This window comes from Bactrocera tryoni, chromosome 1 (assembly GCF_016617805.1).
Source record: "Bactrocera tryoni isolate S06 chromosome 1, CSIRO_BtryS06_freeze2, whole genome shotgun sequence".
NCBI lineage: Eukaryota > Metazoa > Arthropoda > Insecta > Diptera > Tephritidae > Bactrocera > Bactrocera tryoni.
This window is the reverse complement of record NC_052499.1, coordinates 24,511,007-24,529,938: the sequence shown is the minus strand read 5'-3', so window position 1 is coordinate 24,529,938 and position 18,932 is coordinate 24,511,007. Positions and strand designations below refer to the sequence as shown.

Genomic DNA, 18,932 nt, shown 5'->3' with positions numbered 1-18,932 from the left:
TAAGCAAGGCTTATTTCCATCCATATGGAAAAAGTCATTTATAATTCCTTTGCATAAGAGTGGATTTAGGTCATCTATTGAAAACTATAGGGGAATAGCAAAGTTGTCTGCAATACCTAAACTTTTTGCAGCAATTATAACAGACGACATAACCTTCCGGATCTCTCCACTAATTTCTTGTTCTCAGCACGGTTTTCGTAAAGGGAAATCTACCACAACTAATTTGCTTGAATTTGTATCACATGTATCAACGGGCTTTAGGGAGAATAAGAATACTGATGTTATATATACAGATTTTAGTAAAGCTTTTGATAAAGTAAACAATTCAATTCTTTTGAATAAACTTGATCTTCTTGGTTTTCAACCAATATTTCTAAAATGGGTTGGTTCTTATCTTAGTAATAGAATTCAACAAGTCATATTTAAACATACTTTTTCTGACATAATCAATGTTCCTTCAGGCGTTCCTCAAGGTAGCCATCTTGGTCCAATTCTGTTCTTGTTATTTATTAACGACATATCATCTGTTGTTAAGTTTTCAAAAGTTTTATTATATGCTGACGATGTAAAACTTTTTAAAACATATACTTCAAACAGCGAAAGATGTCAGTTGCAAACAGACTTAAACAACCTAGTTTCTTGGTGTGATAGAAATGACATGCCATTGAACCTTAAAAAATGTAAAACGATGTGCTTTTCACGTAGAGCTGTAGACCCTACCTCATACGCAATACACAACTTTAGGTTGGAGCAAGTATGCAGTTTTGTTGATCTGGGAGTAACTATGGACCCCAAACTCAATTTTAATCTTCACGTATCTTCCACGGTTTTTAAAGCTAAAGGCGCTCTTAGTTTTGTTAAACGTTGGTCTAAAGAATTTAGAGATCCGCTTACCACAAAAATTCTTTTTACATCTCTGGTGAGGCCTATATTAGAGTATGCTTCTGTGGTTTGGAACCCTAGTTACCAAGTCCATTCGGATAAGTTAGAGTCCGTTCAAAAACATTTTTACTTTTTGCCTTAAATCATTTGCATTGGGATTCCAGTTTAAATCTTCCCCTTACATTAACCGTTTAAAACTTATAAATCTCCCGACACTCGCTAGTCGTAGGGAGATGCTTGGTATAATATTTCTTGTAAAACTCATGAATGGGTCAGTTTGTAGCCCATCTCTCTTATCTGATATTAATTTTAACGTTCCCGTTCGCCCTACCAGGCAGTTTAGACCCTTACTTTTAAAATTTTCTAGAACAAATTTTGAGTTAAACGAACCATTCCGCCGTATATGTCATGATTTCAATACTCATTCCAGCACATTTGATCTAGCAGACTCACTCTTTACCATTAAAAAAATTATTTTATCTACTCTTAACAAGTAACATTTAATAATTATAAACTTTAATCTAATTCTTAATTTCGGCTGTTGAAATTTTTGTTTCTGGAGCTGAGCAGCTTAAGATCGCAACGCATAAAACTCTCTTGCCTTTTATGACTCGGCTAATTCCGCTCGTTCGCGGATTGCGCCCCTCGCGTCGGTTGGGCGGGAGGAGGGTAATCGTTGGGTATTATTATTATTATTGTTGGTACAGAGTTAATAAATCAAGAAAAATTGTATGTATGTATGTATATGCAAGTGTTAGTTTTACTTGCTGGGGCCAGAAAACATAAAATTAAGTTCATAAAACGCCCATCGTCGCACAGTGTCACTTCATGAACCGTTCACAAAGCGTCTCGTATTTATTATTGCGAAACTTTTTATACGCTGCGCTAATAGCTGCACTTAAAGCACTCTTGCTTTTACAGTTGTCGCACACATACACTTACACACTTATTATATACACGTATATGAAATGAAAACACTTTGGTTTTTGTTATTGTTATTTTTGTTGCTTGTATCACTCTTAAGTGTGCGCCATTGAAACGTTTTAACAGCCTTTCTCGCATCCCATAAGCACTTCGCACAAACAATTGCCGGCCGCACACAATTGTGTGTGTGTGTGTGTGTGTTGTGTAGTTCCTGCTCCTGCTGCTGCTCCTGCCGCGGTGCAGAATGCCGAGCAACTGGCGCGTTTTATTATTTATTTATGTTGTTCTTAGCATTTAAATATACACTCATCAGCAACCCTTGGCAGCTGCTCCAGCAACAATTGACGCCGTAATTCACTTTCAATGCCTTAAAACACACAAAACTAAATGCGGTACAAATGTTTTATAATTGTGTCTAGTGGTTTGTCGTGCTTGTTGCCATTGTTGTTGTTGTTATGCACTCGCTTACTCACTGTCCCACAACGCTCGACTGACGACTGACGGCTGACGAATTCAAGTTGCGCCGCGACATTTGCACGCGCCCGCACGCCAACTCGCTCGATAACTTACTGGCTGACTTCTGTGTGTGTGTGCGCTATGTATATGCGCATATGTATGAATTTGTGGCCTCAATGGCGCTCGAGATTGTTGCTGCCTGCGCCGCCGCTGCTATTGAGTCGTTTGTTGTGGTTGTTGCAGCTGGTTTAACTCATGCTCTTTCGCTGTTGTTGCTGGTGTTGCTGGCGTTGCCTTATCGCTTGTATAACTCTTTGATTTTCTTTTGGCTTTTTGCTTGCCTCTTGGCTGGTTGTGGCTCACGAGTTATGTGTGGTGCCCGTATATTTCTTCTTGTTGTTTACAACAGACAACAGACAACACTCACTGCAGCCGCCTCGACTTAGCATTTACATATATTTCATGTAATTCATGGTTTTTACGCGTGTCTGTCGTAGTTGTTGTTGTTGTTGTTGTTGTATTTCTTGTATTAACTTGATGCTTGCTTACCGCCACTATTGTTGTGTTTACTAGCGCTTTGTCTTAGCTGTTTTCTTGTCTTTTTTCAACTCGAAGTTCTCCAGCCGCTTGCTAAACCAGTTTTTTGTCACTGCTCTCCACTCTGGTTGCGCCATAAGAAAATAAACCAACGAAATCCGCAGAGCCGACGCTTGAGTCCACCTTAACGTTCACTTTTAACTCGCGCTCTGCAAGTTGCCCCTGTCACACCGCTCACTTACCTCCGCCCACCGCCACGTGCATGCTCATGCTTACCATTTATGCACTTGCAATTTTGTTGCCCTCTTTTTTTGTGAATTTTTTCGTTGCTTTCGGCTTAGCTTGGCCTGGCTACAAAAAAAGGTTTCAGTCTAAATTTATTTTGGTATGTGAGGTCTTTCAATTTTTGTTTGCGCGACTTAGACTTTTGTCTTTTGGTTCGCTATTTTCGTCAGTTTTCGTTTTTTCTGCACTTTTCTTTTTTCGTTGGATGTCTATTTGTGTTATGCACGTTTTCTATTGTTATTGTTGTTGCGTTCTTCGCTAGTTTATTAGAGTTCACGTATGTTTTGTTGTTGCTTTGTTGAATTGTATAAATGACTTGTTTTACAACTGGTTTAAATTTTGGCTTCAGCGCTTACAGTGTGACAAACTGAAAATATCAAAAACAAAAGTTATTTTGTTTGTGTTATTTGATGTTATGTTATATAACTGAAAGACAGTAAAGCCTATATAATATGTATGTATGTATATATACATATGTATCTCAAGAATAAAACATTCTAATAGAGTAATTATAGTTTGTTTTTATAGAAAGTTTTGAAAGAGGAGTAAAGTGTTGAAAGTGTTTTCATTTTAATGGCTGCCACATACAAAGTTATAGTGGCCTAGAACCCACATCCACACTCCTGAATGTTGTACGTTATAGGCTCAAATCTCAGCTTTGAAGATATCTGATAATCTGTTTAAGATTCTTTTAAAAAAAAACTATGCTTATGGAAAGCAGTCAGCATCTTTATTGTAGCTGTTATATCAAAATCCTCTTGAGACCTTGCCGAAACATGCTGAAGGATTAATATGAGAGAAAATATGTAAATGTGCAATTTATTTGGCACAGACACCTCACCGTAATATTTATAGGCTTTAACTACTGAGAGAGCTAACATAATTAGAAACAAGTAAGGAAAGGCTAAGTTCGGATGCAACCAAACATTTATACTCTAGCAACTTGGAAGAATCAAAGTCAGGGAAATATCTTAAGGTGCAGGACGATATCCAAAGGATCGGAATCCAAGCACTTATATATATCTATATACATATATAAAAGAAAGTTGTTGTTAGTTACACCATTTATAGCTGAAGAACGGCTAAAAATTGGTGGGGAAGTAGCTTAGAACCAGGGTAAGGACATAGGATACCTTTTATCTCTGTATGTCCAAATTTAATACAACTCATAAATACAAAAATTATATTTCAAATAACAAGCATTTGTTCAAAATTCATGTTTGTAGAAATCATTTGAATATATGCATACAATTTTAAACAGATGCTTCCTCAAAAATAATACAATTGCTAAGTATTTGGAATAGTAGAAAATAACTGCAACCAAATACGCAGTGGAATAGATTATAACTGGCTCAGTAACCAGTCGTTGACGTGCCTCACAAAAGACTGATTTCATAACCTTCCCAGCCGACTTTTTCGTATTTCCACGCTTTAGAGCCGGTTCATCATGTGGAGTCCACTAGAATGACTATCGATTGGACTCCAGTGGGAATTGATGGAGCTATGTTTCTATTGTCACACACTAACGCAAGAATTCTGTTTTATTACGATTAAAGAGCACTGAAACACTCCTCAGAATGAGTTATTCGTTGTTTTTGTTGGATTATGAACTTGCGAGGCACCCACTTTGCACAGAGTTTTCGCCTCTTTAGAGCATCATTGTCCTCGGTGCTCATTCCGCCTGTTTCCAGCTTAGCAAATATTTTAATTATAAACTAACACAAATCTAACTTCACAAAAATGCTATATCTCATTAACTAATAGTTATAATCCAACTAATAGAAAACATATAGTTGGTAGTAGTTTTATTATCAAGGTATGTATCGGCCACAGTGAAGCGTGGACGGGTCCTCTAGTATAATATATGTGACCTGGTCTACGAAAAAGGGGCTTATGTGTCAAAAAAAAGGAGAACAATTAATGAGATAACGAGAAACTGACGATTATTTTTAACAGCTTTTCCCAGAAAACTAGTTTTCGCACGTTAGCTCCCTTTTCGTAGACCAGGTCACATATATATAAATAAGGTTTGTTAAAAAAAGGAAAATGATTATACCAAACAAATGTAACTAGTATATGGTAACTATTGACCCGGTTATATTTACTAATAAAATGCTCCTTGAGATTCATTAAGAAACCTCACATACCATTACCAACAATATGGAGTTAAGTCATCCGAAATTAATATTTATGTTAGTTATAAGGGAGCTAGGTTAAATTTCGTCCAATTTTATCCTTTTAAGCACAAAGGTACACTGTTAGCACTTAAACATGCCCTCTCAATTTTACTAAGATAACGAACATATTAGCCGACTTATGCGGTATGAAGCCACCCGGAATTTCGAAAATCGTTGTATTGGGTATATAGAAGTTAATGGAATTATGAACGATTCAACTCAACACACAGACATACTATTGTCAGGGAAAAAATAAAACGGGGTCCAAATATTCGGTACCTAGGGCGTGAACAGTGTTTGGTGGATTTGAACAATTTTTGGTCACAAGGTGGCATACGCTAAAGGCATTATTTTTATACCGTTATTTCTATTTGTTATTTTCTCTTCATTTTTATATTGAAAGGAAACAATCAGATGGAATTTAAAAAATGTTTATATGGGAAGTAGTCGTGATTGTTGTCCATTTGCTTGCATCGGTCGGCCCTTATGTCATTTCAACTAAAAGTGGGCGGTGCTACGCCCGTTGTTCAGTTTTTGCCGCGGCCCCTATTGAGGCGCCTCATACTATCTCGAATTAACTGTTACTGATTTATCGCACTTTTAGTAGTTTTTAACAATATCAATATATGAAAAGTGATCGGGATTATGGTCCGATTTCATCCATTTTCACATTGTCACTATTTGTAGCCAATTTTGCCCTTTACCACTGTGATCCTTTGTGCCAAATTACAGTTCTGTAGTTAAATTAAGTGCTTAGTTATGGCACTTTATAAGTTTCTATCAATGAACTCCACCTTGCTTCTTTGCCAGGAACATGTGTGCAAAATTTCACTCAGATATCTCAATTTTTGCTCAAATTACAGCTTGCTGGAATGGACCGACGGATGGGCAGACAGACAGTCACTCGAATTTCTACTCGTCTTTTCATCCTGATCATTTATATATACATAACCCTATAACGGTTATTTTTAGGTGATACATACAACCGGATGATATGTTGCAATAGTATAGAAATGTAATCTTAGATTGATTCATCATAGTTACTAACACTTTGAATAATAATTTTGTAAATTTACATTTTAAAAAATCAATTACACAGTACAACAGCTAATCTGGGGGGTGAGAAATTCCAAGTCAGGGTGATGGTACTAGGTCAGTATAGTAAAACCCTCAAAGGGTTTGGCGTTCGTATATTCAAGTTTTTTTTTATGACCTTTTAAATGTTATAGTGAACGAAAATTGGGTACCAAATATAGTGTGTAAAAGCTGCTACAACCGTCTAATGGATTGGAAAAATAGATAATAGTGGTTCGCGAGTTATGTTAAACTACGTTTTTGCCAAAATGTTACAACTAAGCGAAAAAACATCAAGAAAAAATTTAAAAGGTCATAAAAAAAACTGACACATACGAACGCCAAACCCTTTGAGGGTTTTACTATACTGACCTAGTACCATCACTCTGACTTGGAATTTCTCACCCCCCCGACAATAATCCCAAAAATGTTCCACAGTGTTATTAATATCTCGTTCGAATTTCCGTGCACGTTCCATATTAGGAACTTTTTTAAGAAATGATTCACCATACTTTTACCAAATATTAGACCGTCATCAATTAAACTAGCAGTTGACATATTTCGATCGCCTCATCATTATCGCTATTATTGTTCTTTGTTTTGCTGTTATTAATTCAATCAAACAATCATCATCTAGAGGTTTATTTATCATTAATTCGTCGACTTCTTCAATCTGTAGGTCCTCAAATCCTTCTCCTCCGATTTCGTGTACCAAGGCTACAATTTTACAAGTCCCCACCGATGCTTGGGGAACTGAGGTACCACTCTTTGCGCATTCTGGCCAAAGTGATTTCCAGCAGGAATTTAATGTTGATGACCTTCACTTTTCTTTGGCCATTGAAGCATAAGTAATGCAATTCAAAATAGAATATTTTTTCTATGCATCAACGATTGTCCTTCTCTGTTGCATCTAAAATATGTTGGAATGCTCGTTGAATATAATAAAGCTTAAACGTAGCAATTATACCCTGAGCTAATGGTTGAATCAAGGAAGTGGTATTAGGTGGCAAAGATATTGCTGTACATTTGAATGCTCTAAAACGGGATGACTTGGCGCATTATCTGTGAACAAAAGCACTTTAAAATCAAGACATTGCTGTTCCATATATATTTTAACTTCAGGAACAAAACATTCTTCAAACCATTCCGTAAATAGACCTGCTGTCATCCAGGCCTTTTTATTCGTCCTCCAACTGTTGAATGTTTTTTCCTCTCAAAGCACGTGGCCTTAATGATCGGTTAATTAAAAGAGGCTTTAAAATTTTGTCACCAGAAGCGTTGCTACACAATAAAAATGTTACCCGATCTTTAGCAACTTTAAAACCACTAGCAATTTTTTCGGATTTTGCTATAAAAGTTCTGGAAGGCGTTTTTTCCAGAACAAACCCGTTTCATCGGCATTGAAAGTTTGGTTGGAGACATAGCCCCATCTTCAATTATTCTGGCTAGTTCTGCTGGAAAGGTTTTAGCTGCCTTTTCATCTGATGATGAGATTTCTCCTTTAATTTTTAAATTATGAAATGCGTTTCTTTTAAGAAGTCTTGTTAGCCATCCATCACTAGCAGAAAATTCCTTGCTCTTATCTTGACGACTTGTTGATGTCTCCGATATCTGCAGTTGCTTATAAATTCGTAGTGACTTCTGCTTTATAATGCAACTCTTTTTTGCAACAAATCCTCAATCCAAAACACAACACATTTTTCCATTTTTGCTAACACTTCATCTCCAATGTATGACGATGCTTTGGAACTATGTTTTGATGAACTGATGACAGATTTTCGTATTTCATTCTCATTTTTCTTAATGGTCCAGTAGCTTCATTTAAGAAAAGCCTTGCCCACATATGTTGAACATTCACCTCTTGCCAGACAGTCGAAGATTTTTAATTTTATTTCCAAAGAAATGGCTTGCTTTTTACGAATCTTTTGAAAGTTTGGACACTTTGTTAACTGTAGTAAGGGCAAAAATTTTATTTTTAAAGCTTAACTAAAAATTTATAGCTAAAATATATTTTTTCACTTATTAAGTTCAGAAATGTTCAAAACTAATTGATAGCACGAACAATTGATAAAATATTGCGAGCTAACAAACTTTAAAGACTTTAATTAAGCAATATTTTATGTAAATATCATGCGAACAAAATGTGTAGGTAAGATTTATCTAATAAGGGGATTTCTCAGTTACTACTATGTATGTTCATTTCAGCAATAGTGCCAAGTGTGGTAAAAACAATGTCGAAATCTTGATTTTAAATAGAATGAAGCGAACAACAAGTTCGAACGAAGAGCTGAAAAGTATTACCAACCTATTCATTACGTAGTGTTGTGTAATGTTCCTATTGTATCCCGAATAGGGATATTTGAACATGCAGAGTTGCATAATGCTATTTTTGTATGAAGGAATAAGGATATTCCAGCAAACAAACATACAAGTAATTACAAGAGAGTGATTTTAAAATCGTACATGATTAAACATTTTTTATAAACATTTTTGTTTTTCAACCGTGTAACTTCAAATCCGTGTAAAAAGAAACCGTGTAAAAAAAGATTTGGGTGTACTATGTACATTTCCTTACTAAGCTTCTGTCCTGACCAACCCAAGAATTCCTGTATGGTAAGAGTATTATAGGTCCGTCGGCACACACGTACAAATTCAAAGTATAATTGCTGTATGGAAAATTTAAACCAAGCAGTCAAAATATCGGATTCATAATGCATTAAACAACTCGTTCGATTTTGATATTAATCGCAATTCACCAATATTTTTCAGTAATGCAGTTTCGAAAATCCATGAGAGCTTCATTAATATAACTATTTACATTCAAAACACCGACGACGTATCAGTAAAACACACAACGTTGTATCGCAGCTCGCAGCTTTGACAGGATTTGTTCGTGCTTGAAATTGAACCGTGTCCAATAGTGCGACCAATAATCACAGTGCACTCTTGCCATTACTATGGTCCTATTTATTTGCACCCAAATCGCGTATGCAAATTAGATGGATAGCGGTTGAAGCGCGCTTGCTGTGCAACACAACAAATGTGTGACCTATCTGTCGGCTTTCGTCGTAATCCTTTCCCCCATTAAACCAAGCCTTCGCTGTAACCAATCGCTGCGCCATATCTTCTGCGGTATTTGCTTTTTCCGCATGTCATTAAGTGTGTTTGTTGTTGGTTGCACACATTTGTTTGCTTGTGTGCAAACGTGAGTAATTGCTGTGGCGTGTGGGTATTTGATTCATGCTTGCAGTAAGGCCCACTTGTTGTGAATTTATAATATTAATCACCCACTCATGAGACATAATACATACGAGAATTCAGTGGATTCATTTGCAATACTTCCTGTGAAAAATTAATTTATAATTAGGAAGGAAGCATTTAGTTTGAAGGGAGTCGAATATTAAGTGCGTTCTTACAATAATAATTTTTTTTCAAGGATTTGAAGGTGTTTTTTTACATCGATACATTTTTCGAAGTTGACAGCTTTTGCTTGATTTATGCTCAGTTTGGTTTGACATTTTATAATAAACAGACTGTTTCCGGAACAACGTTTGCAAATTGTGCAAGATTATTACCAAAATAATGGTTCGGTCCGCCCAACTGAGTCGGATATTCGAGCAACTATGTTTCGGCTTCGCATCATCTTTACTCTAGTGTATATAATTCGAATGCTCAGATACGCCGTACAGTGCTCACCGAAAACGCTTTTGCTATTTCGAAGCAGAGTATCGAAGAAGACCTGAATGAGTCCATCCACCAGCGCACGCCACAATTGAAGTTGTGCAATTATACGCGTTTTATTTCTTCTTAAAAACCAATTCTTTACTCCGTTTAGTAATGTAATCTTTTAAATGAAATACGAAGCAAAAGCCATTACACCAGACATCATTACAGGGAAGTCATATCTGTAGAGACCCAAAACATGAGTACTGAAAACCAGGTAAACGTAGAGTAATCTAATTGGGTCAAAATTGGCAAGGGATTTAACTGAACCAATCAACTTTCACCAAATTCCTTTAGCAAACATAAACGCAGATGTTTAGTATTATCCCCTGAAGATTGTTCCATAGTTCGAATCCCCACTGTAGCTAAAGCAGGTGTTTGCAGCAAGCAAATTACCACCGCACACACGCACTCACCATGAACTGACCGACTGACAGACCGCTCAACCGCATTTGGAACAATTCGCTTACCACAACTGCAATTTCGAACAACAACAACAACCACTGCAGTCATGTTGCATAGGTAGGACAGAGCAACATTTACAGAAGCCACAATAAAGTTAAACAAATAAACAATGGCAACAACAATAAAAACCATAGAGGAAGAGTCGAAAGAAAAAAACAAACGAAAAAAAAAACAAAAATACAGAAATAGCAACCAAGTAAATGCGCTAAAATGGCTGCTAGTTGTAATTACTAATGCATAAGTGAACGGTAGTTGTAGTGCAATGAACAAAGCAAACAACAAGAACAAACAGCATAATAGCATCAGCCAACACCGACAGCTGGCTGTGAAAACCGAGCGAGGTGAGGGGTAGCGACACAAAAAAAAGAGCAAATAACCAGTGGCGGCAAATGCAAATAAGAGGCAAATGAATTGAAGCGTTGAAAGAAAGAGAATGGTGCAGAGAGCGGATGGGCAGCAAAGTTCAAAAGGTTGCCAGCAACTGCAGTTACAGCGGCAACACCAAATGGCAGCAACAATTGTTTCTGTAATTGCGCATAAAGTGCAGTTAAGTGTGAATTTTGCATAACGGTACCGCTAGTTAACAACTGTAGCTGTAGATAAGGGACAGTGTAGGGCGAGCGGGAGAGAGACTTGGAAATAAAAGTTAAGACGAGAGTTGAGAGAAGCTTTCGCATTCAAATGGGTGCAACAAATGACGCATACGAAGCGTAACAAAGGCTCTAACGATGCTTAAATGCCATACATACATACATACATACAAACAAATACACTTCAAGCCCTTCAATTGTATTAACGAGTGATCCAAGTAGTGGTACTTATTTCAATAGCATTTTTTGGCAGATCACGTGTGAGTCATGAACTGATGTCGCTTGATCTCTCCAAGCGACATCATATTTGGGACGAAGGGAAACCTGTATTAATTCAAAAGCTGCCATTTCTTCTAGGAAAAACGACGGTTTGGTGTGGATTGTGGGCCGGTAGGTCCAAGTGTAACCATCAATGGCATTAATGCGCCATGATAACTGACTATTTGATATCTGAAATTGAAGCTCGTGATATCGGCGACATTTGGTTTCAACAAGACGGCGCCAATTCCCACACATCGCATCAATCCATGAATTTATTGAGAGAACACTTCGGTCAGCAGATAATTCTAAGTTTTGGGCCGGTCGATTGGCCACCGAGATCGTTTGATATCACCCTGTTAGACTTTTTCCTGTGGCAAAATGTAAAGACTAAAGTCTATGCGGACAATCCCGCTTCCATTCAGTCTTCCGGGCAAAACATCACGAGTGTCATTCGACAATTACCAGTCGAAATGCTCGAACAAGCCATCGAAATTTGAAGTCAACGAATGGACCATCTGAGACATAGCCGCGGCCAATATTTGAAAGAGCTAATTATCAAAAAATAAATGCCAAAAAATGTTTTTTCGGATGATAAATTCCCACTGAAATTCCTTCAAAAAGTAGAATACCTCGAAATGGATCACCCTTTAAATGCATCGCCAAGCTTCTTTACCGACACGTGTTGCCTACATTGAAGTTTTGCGAGAAATATGGAATAAGGTTCTACATGTTCTAAACCGACACCGACTGATGCGACAGAAATACATTCACGGCATTTTAATTGCTTCCCAAGCCATGCGGGATTTCAAAGTGAACTTTTTCTTCGGTATTCTATGCTTATTCAAAGATAAACGAAATGAACTGCAATTTATCACAATTGTCGTTCTCGAATTGCTTCCAACTAATTGACAACAGAAGCATATGAGACGAGGAGATATTTAGTCTTCTTTGGTACCAATCCTATTAATAATAATATAATAAGTGGCAGGCGGTCAAAATCTAACATAGATATGGAGTTCTGCTGCTTCACGGTTCGTTGAAAGGGGATGCGCTTTAGCGTCAGGCCGCAGGCTGAAGGATAGGCATTCGCAAAACAGGTAGACGCCTTGTGAAGACTCCTACAATATTAAAAAGTTCTCGTTTCCTTAAAATAGAAGCTTTTTGGTCTGTCTCCTTTAACCTTAAAGGAGCTAGCCTTAAATGAGCAGCTAAGTAATTTGTGTTTCCAGTTGCCCAAGCAGGCCAGCTCGTCTCATTTCCTTTTATTCTTATATGACTGAGTATCCAATAACCTTACGCAATTGAAATTAGTATTGGTGCAACGGATAGCCTTAATTGCTACTTGGCAATCTACTAGAAGGTTTATGAACTTGCTGGTTAGAGCGGATGCACACTTCAATTATTAACTTCAACATTCGAGTAAAGAAGCCACATGGCAAGGGTTGTCTTATAAGAAGTATGCCTGAAGGAATTCTAGGGCAAATAATTATTACCTCAGGGTTAAAAGTACAAAAAACACAGAACCAATTTGCATAACCCATTCGGACACTGTGATCGTGGCTAAAACGAGTGGTTTTGTGTAAAAGTAAGCTGGAGCAACCTGGCACATTTGTGGTTAGCGACGGATCTTTGTGCGAGAGGTCTGCAATAGTTCCAAAAAACAATAGCGAAATATTATACAGGTATCTTGAATCAATATGATCATTTCGTTCATAATTCGTAGTGATTTATTCCTCGTTATTATTTACTCTATGTGAATAATAGCAGTTTTTGAGCAGAATGGAGGAGCAAGCCATGGAGCACTGGAAATCATCACTTCATTTTAAGAAGCTTTGTTGGTATCGCTAACGATAATACAGGATCACAGAATATAAATTCCACAATTATTGCAAAACATATTCGCCCACGATGACCAATACTTCTTGAGTGGAATGACTCTTGAGGTAACTGCAAACGAATGCCCACGTATTTATCTGTTGAGGATTAGCAAATGCCAAACGTTCACATACCAATCAGTGAAGCCCAGTCTAGCAGGAATTGCATGCTAAGTAGCAGCACGGTCAAATAGTAAATGCAAAAACAACTTCCATGCACACATGCGCACATATATGTTTGTCTAGGGAGAACTAGAGCACTAAGTGTCTTAGCCAACAGCAGGCAGCAGAATGGCAACAGCGTAAACGACAGAATTCTAACTAAAAACAACAGGAACAACAGTAAGGAAAGAATGGCCACGTTCGGCCTGTGCTGAACATTAGCTGTTCTCCTAATTTGTAAGATTTAAAGGCGTATGCATTATTTTCAGATTTCTGAAAGATTTTATTTTGTAAATCTTACGTATGAATTGAAAACATGATTAATATCGTTACTGCTGCTTGCGTTATCTAGTTTATAGTTATCATTGGTTGTAGAGTTGTCGACCATGTGATCACATTTCAGATTATGCAGCAGGTTGCGCTAATAATTTCACAAGTCAAATTTGGTTAAAATCGGTGGAGGAGTTTATAACAAAATTTCATCCACACCACAGCGGGTGTTCCCGTTATCCTAATTTTCAAGCCTACTCTACATCTATGAGTTTGAATTTGTGTCGGAATTCGTTAGAAAGTTATTGCACTTTTCTTCGTTATAAAATTAACCGTTAGTTGGAAGTGATTTTGGTTATAACACTCTACCCTATATCATATCTTACACCTACTTTTTCAAAAAATTAAAATTACTCATGGCGCTAATTATTTATGTATTGTTTTTTGAAATTTGGGTTATATTCCTGCGTGTTTTTACGAATAACTGTCATTTGTGGTCGCGATATCGTTATGTTTCCGTGCGTCTGAGGATTAACCTCGCTCATCCTCAGAGTGGCGAGGAAAACATATGTATATCAAATTCTTCATAAAACAAAATTTATATACTTCGGGCAACATGTGGCGAGGGTATAAAAATAAGATAAGGAAAATGCACGTTCATACAAGAAAAAAAAAAACAACAAAGTAAACGTGCAACTTCGCCACTTTGGCACACTTCAAATGCCAAGTGGCATACGTGAGTGCAGAATTTCAAACTTTGTGAGTGCATATATGTTTACATACATACATATTTTGTTACATACATACGTGCCTGAGTACATGCATGTATTTATATTTTTACTCACAACATACGACATGGCGTATACGTAACATTTTTAATAGGGGGACGGTCCGTGCAATTCTATATTTCAGCGAAAGTCAGATTTACAACGTTTATGGCAGCAATTTCTTAAGAATGCTTTTGTGAAATTTTCCAAAAACACCATATTCAATATTTTTGAGTATATAGTTTACTAAGTTCGATTAATTTTATATTTTCATTTCCTATTTTTCAAGGTGTTATACTATATACAGTTAAAACTTTCATAAAATCGATTTTTTTTTATTTAATTTTTTTAATGTACATACATTTAAGAATACACACAGAAAATTTCATATCCTTCTGGGGAATATTTTCGAAGATACACGCAAACTTGCAAAGGCGTTTCAGAGTGCTTGGAAGGCTTGGAAGTACAAGGCCAAACTTTAAACGCCTTTTTCTCAAAATGGTGTTTTCAAAGTCGATGACCAACATTGCTCGAAAACATCTAAATCGGTTAATCTCAAATTTTAACGCGAGCTTCTTAAATATATTCTTTAGTTATTAATATAAATTTTTTTAATCAATACATTTTTTTTGTAAACGATTTATGTCCGAAATATTGGTCAAAAATCAATTTTTTAGAAACCGCCATTTTCTCAAAAAAATTTTATTCGCTTATTCCTCCAATTAATTAGAGATTTTCTTTAACAAAATCTGTTGATTTTTATTTCAGAGGATTCAGTTTTTATAAGTTTACTCAAACAAAATTCTGGAAAATGCGCTTTTTCAGCCTTCTAACTGTATATAACAAGTTGGATGCCTTTGGAGCGCCAATAAAATGAAAGTGGTGATCTGATAGATTACACTGCCTGAAGAAACAGTCCCGGGGCTGTATTCTGCCGAATTATTGGGCTGATTCGACACCGGATTGCAGAAAAAGCCTACTTCCGACGCCGAAAATAATTCAAAGTAGGCTGCGAACTGCTAAATTTAAAACAATCACTAGACCAAGTACTTATTGATTCTTTATAGATTTTCATTCGTCAGGCTGCGAACTGCTCAATTTAAAAAAATCACTAGACCAAGTACTTATCGATTCTTTATAGTTTTTCACCGCCTCTAAGATAATCTGATCTATCCGATCACCCGGCCAACAGCTATCAACTTACAGCATCAGCCTTAAAAGTTTTTTTAACATTAGTTGATTACAACAACAATGCTAAAAACTCTCAAGCTTAAGGAATTAAAATTATTGGCACTAGTTTTGGGAATTCGAATTTCCGAACAAGCTTTTGATTAATTCTTCTTGAAAAAATATTTAAACTGGCGAATAAGCTACCCAGAAGTCTCCATCAGCTGTTTCTAGATTGCTTAATTTATAAAATATTTTTTTCGTTTGATGAAATTTCCAAATTACATATGCATTTTATTTATTATGATTTTTGGAGGGCAGAATTTATTCCACAACAATTTCCATCATAAAATCTTGTAAAATAGCTTTGCGCATATACAACGATATTTTTTATCCGTACTTAGGAGTTCTGGGCATCACAATGGACATGCGTCTCCAGCTGTCCAAGTGAGATTACTCGTGGCCTCACTAATAATCAGCCTCTTTACCTAACCTTACCTTCTGCCGAGAACATTTCAGAACCTCAAAGGTCTTCTACCATGCCACTGTGCCAATATACATACATAAGTGCCACCACTGCATTTATGTAAAACTCAAGTACTTTTGGTATAAGTGCATGGGATTGTAAAAGACATGTGTTGCTATAAGCCTGCTTCTCGCATATTTTGTTCTCTTTTAGTTTAGTCACCGCGTCAATTCGCCCTATGTTGTTGCTGTTACTGTGCCATGCGGTTTTTTATTTCGCACAAAGCATAACAGCACAATGACACTTGCGCATTTCATTACTTACATATACACACTCAGGCGCCTGTCTTTTTAACCTTTGGCTGCTCTTTGGGTTGCTTGACACTTACTGCAACGCCTCGCATTTCTATTATTGTCATTTTTGTTGTTGCCACAATCACTGCTCGCGCTATTGCAACCCAGCGACTGGTCGTTGCCATTGTTTTGGTTATTATTGTTGTTGTTGTAATTTTTTTCTACATTGCGACAAAACAAGTTTCATTTCGAAGTCGGCCTGTATATTAATATGCAAGTGTGTACGTGTGTTCGGCGCTGAAAGTGAAAGTGCATTCACACACTCATCGACACATTTCGCTTTCAGCGTTGACAAGCTTGACTCACCGATGTTCACCTCACGCATGCACTCGAAACGTGACAGGCGATGGACTACGAAAATGGGCGCGGCAAGCATACATTCGCCTTTCCAGCACAAAACAAGGCCTGACTTTATCTGATTACCCTGTGAGAAATTCATTTTCGCCATTTTGTCATAGTTACGTTGTTTCTGTAATAGCAACGACTATAAATATAGAAATTTCTCTGAGGAGATTCGTGATGTGCGATAATGAATGGAAATGGAAGTTTCATAAATACTTCTCCGATGCAAACGCGTTTCGAATATTCAAAACGAATATTCAAAAATAAATATTAATGAATAATTTAATATTTTGCGTTTTATTTACAATATGCGGGTACTTTTTTGTCACAATGTATATGTTTTTTATCATTTATGGAGCAGAAATATGAAGAGGAATCGAAGAATTTATTCTTACGACTTCCTTTCTTTTAAAAACCTGAAGACCTAAAGAAATCATGTTCAAATTTTTTTAGTAGATTACAGCAAAATAAGTTCTTTGTTTCGATGAACCCATCTGGTAAAAACAAATGAGAAATCTCCTATAAAAGATAGTGCGGGGCTAACGGGACACTATTTACTCGCAGAAGCAATAGTTTTCGAGTGCCCAGATAATAGTTTTTTCGAGCTTGAAGCGTTAGTAGAAATAATTTCCATGTGAAATGAATTCTCGGCTGATAAATAGGAATAAGAAGCCATGCGCAAGAGCAAAACGCTGTTTCCTTATAATTTGCAAAAAAAAAAAACGAGGCACTTTCTCAATTACCACATTGCATAAGCTGTCCCAATGGGTCACTCAACATGGGACAGCATTTAATGGAATTACTGTGTATGAGTAAATTTGTGGATGCTGTTGTTTTGCATACGAATAAGCAGTTAGTTTGTTGGCCAGCCGACCACGCACGCCACGCAGGCCAGCAGACAGCTCCTTGTTTAGTCGTTCAGTTGTTTAGCCGCTTGGCTGATTGTCTATGCTGGCGACAATGATGGCGGCAGGTGATGTAAACGAGTTAAGAGAGCGAAAAGTCAACAACGACACAGCAAATAAAGGGGGATGCACAACAAAAATAACAACAAATAAAATGACATACAAAGCATTAAAAGAACACTGAAGCAACAGGAAAGAGTACTACAACAACGATGGAGGAGAAGGAAGTGGCGACGAATGGAAAGAAAGCCTTTGTTACATAAATATGTGAATGAATGAATGGAGCAGCCAGCGGTGCCGGATACGGAAGCATTTGTTGTTGTTGGTGTTACCGCTCTTGCTGCCGTTTTTCTTAAATTATGTATTTAGCAGGCCAGCATTGTAGTTGTTGGCTGCGCTGTTGCTTCCTCAGTTTAGTCAAGTTAAATAAAGTTGGTCTCGAACGATTTCGGATGAAATGAGCGTTACGAAAGTGTTTCGCAAATTTATGCAAGAATACATGCATATTTATTTTTATCACGCTTTACACCCGGTTTGTTCACTTTTTGCACACAAGAGCAAAATGTTTTACAGTGTATTCGAGTTTAATTTTAGCATTTTGTGGTTATAATGTAAAGGATCAGAGCCATGAGCGTATTAGGAACTGCCAAATCGCTATCAAAGGTAAGCAACAACATGGTCTTAAAATCCTTAGATCCAAATTGTGTATATCAAATGGTTACTCCAACGTCCAGTACCAATACCTGTACTTCTTAAACACAAAGATTTGGAATATAGCTCAATAAGAAATAAGTAGTAAGAATGAGACAGGAGGTATTCTGATTTTCAGAGCATATAGTACTTAAGATATTAGATAGAAACAGTAGCGAAGAAATAGGAGGAGAAGATAAAATGCCATGAATACAAGGAAAATTGTTCCTATCTTTTAGCTCATAGAATCTATTGGCAGGATCGAGTGGAATGTAAAAATGTGTTAAAACCTCTAATGTTTTTGTTTCCACGGGACAATATCTTTAGTTCCTTTATCTAGTCCTTATTATCTCTTTCTTAGTATATTTATATCGTTTTCCTTTTCATTAGTATACGTACATATGACCACACTGACAGTGAGCTCAGAGCTAGTCACTGGCACCAGCAGTAGCATTAAGTTACATCCAACAACTCGTCTGGATAATTGGCCACAGCGGAATCGTGAGAATTTGTAAAACCGAAGAGATTATTAGAAAAGGCCCCTTAACCCAAATTCCATCAA

General features: G+C 36.9%; 1 protein-coding gene across 2 annotated transcripts in view; it reads right to left on the bottom strand.

The window, feature by feature from the left end:
* Window positions 1-18,932, bottom strand: part of LOC120779375 (45 kDa calcium-binding protein) — a 70,489-nt gene that overhangs the window by 23,071 nt on the left and 28,486 nt on the right. The window contains exon 2 of one of the 2 annotated variants that reach the window (XM_040111573.1): window positions 3,076-3,451. The exons of the other annotated variant lie outside the window; for it this stretch is intronic. The gene's annotated coding sequence lies outside the window, so the exon portion shown is untranslated. The remainder of the gene's footprint in view (window positions 1-3,075; window positions 3,452-18,932) is intronic. 2 annotated transcript variants of the gene reach the window in all.